The sequence below is a fragment of the Arachis duranensis genome, chromosome 5 (genome assembly GCF_000817695.3).
Source record: "Arachis duranensis cultivar V14167 chromosome 5, aradu.V14167.gnm2.J7QH, whole genome shotgun sequence".
Lineage (NCBI taxonomy): Eukaryota > Viridiplantae > Streptophyta > Magnoliopsida > Fabales > Fabaceae > Arachis > Arachis duranensis.
This window is the reverse complement of record NC_029776.3, coordinates 26,684,341-26,686,833: the sequence shown is the minus strand read 5'-3', so window position 1 is coordinate 26,686,833 and position 2,493 is coordinate 26,684,341.

The window sequence follows — 2,493 nt, the reverse complement described above, 5'->3', positions numbered from 1 at the left end:
CCGGAAAGTCTAACCTTGTCTATGGTATTCCGAGTAGGATTCCGGTATTGAATGACTGTGATGAGCTTCAAACTTCTGAAGGCTGGGCGTTAGTGACAGACGCAAAAGAATCAAGGGATTCTATTCCAACCTGATTGAGAACCGACAGATGATTAGCCGTGCTGTGACAGAGCATTTGGACCATTTTCACTGAGAGGATGGGATGTAGCCATCGACAAGGGTGATGCCTCCAGACGATTAGCCATGCAGTGACAGCGTATAGGACCATTTTCCTGAGAGGATGAAAAGTAGCCATTGACGACGGTGACGCCCTACATACAGCTTGCCATGGAAAGGAGTAAGAAGGATTGGATGAATGTAATAAGAAAATAGTGATTCAAGAGGAGCACAGCATATCCATACGCCTCTCTGAAATTCCCACTATTGTTTTACATAAGTATTTCTATCTTATTTTATTTTCTGTTTATTATTTATTTTCGAACTTATCATAAACCATTTAATCTACCTAACTGAGATTTACAAAGTGACCATAGCTTGCTTCATACCAACAATCTCCGTGGGATCGACGCTTACTCACGTAAGGTATTACTTGGACGACCCAGTGCACTTGCTGGTTAGTTGAACGGAGTTGTGAGATTCTCTAATAGTGCCTGTAACTCTTTTGGTCCAACAACAACACTAAGCTGTTGGTGCCATTACCAGGGATTATTAAGATCCCAATTCATCATACCATGATCTCTTTGGGGTATTCTTGATAGAGCCATTATTTAAATTTCATACAAGTACAAAGAGACCAACTTTGAGGATCACAATTTCGTTCACCAAGTTTTTGGCGCCGTTGCCGGGGATTGTTCGAGTATGAACAACTGACGGTTCATCTTGTTGCTCAGATTAGGTAATTTTCTTTTCAAAATTTTTCAAAAATCTTTTTCAAAATTTTCTTTTCTTTTTCGTTTTTCCAAAAATATTTTTGAAAAAATAATAAAAATACAAAAAAATCATAAAATATAAAAAACCAAAAATATTTTGTGTTTCTTGTTTGAGTCTTGAGTCAATTTTTAAGTTTGGTGTCAATTGCATATTCATATTGTTCTTGCATTTTTTCAAAAAATTCATGCATTCATGGTGTTCTTCATGATCTTCAAGTTGTTCTTGGTAAGTCTTCTTATTTTATCTTGATGTTTTCTTGTTTTGTGTTGTTTGTTGTTTTTCATATGCATTGTTCGTTTGTTAGAGTCCATGCATTAAAGATTTCTAAGTTTGGTGTCTTGCATGTTTTCTTTGCATCAAAAATTTTTCAAAAAAAATATGTTCTTGATGTTCATCATGATCTTCAAAGTGTTATTGGTGTTCATCTTGACATTCATAGTGTTCTTGCATGCATAATTGGTTTTGATCCAAAATTTTCATGTTTTGGGTCATAATTGTGTTTTTCTCTCTCATCAAAAAAATTCAAAAATAAAAAAATTATCTTTTCCTTATTTCCCTCCAAATTTTCGAAAGAAAAAAATATCTTTTCCTTATTTCCCTCCAAATTTTCGAAAATTTGAGTTGACTTAGTCAAAAATTTTCAAAATTAGTTGTTTCTTACAAGTCAAGTCAAATTTTCAATTTTAAAAATCTTATCTTTTCAAAATCTTTTTCAAAAATTATATCTTTTTTATTTTTTTCTATTTTTCGAAAATTTCAAAAATCTTTTTCAAAATATCTTCAAAATCTTTTTCTTATCTTTATATCATATTTTCGAAAATTCACTAACAATTAATGTGATTGATTCAAAAATTTGAAGTTTGTTACTTTCTTGTTAAGAAAGGTTCAATCTTTAAATTCTAGAATCATATCTTTTAGTTTATTGTTAGTCAAGTAATCAATTTTAATTTAAAAAAAAATCAAGTCTTTTTCAAAACAAATCTCAACCTTATCTTTTTCAAATCATATCTTTTTCAAAATCAATTTCAAAAAAATCTTTTCTAACTCCTAATCTTTTCAAAATTGAATTTCAAGATCTTATCTATCTTCTTATCATCTTATCTTTTCAAATTTGATTTTAAATATCTTTTTCAACTAACTATTTGACTTTTTGTTTTTTCTTATCTTTTTCAAAACCACCTAACTACTTTTCCCTCTCTAATTTTCGAAAATATCTCATCTCTTTTTCAAAAATTCTTTTTTTAAAAATTTTAATTTTAATCTTATCTTATCTCTAATTTTCGAAAATTACTAACCCCTTTTTAAAATTATTTTCAAATTTTCTATCTCTTCTCTCTTATTCTATTTAATTATTTATTTATTAACACTTCTCTTCACCTCTCTTCATCTAAATATCCGAACCCACTCTTCTTCACTCTTCTCCCCTTTCTTTTTTTTCTACTAACATAAAGGAATCTCTATACTGTGACATAGAGGATTCCTCTTTCTTTTCTTATTTTCTTCCCTCTCATATGAGCAGGAACAAGGACAAAAGCACTCTTGTTAAAGCTGATCCTGAACCTG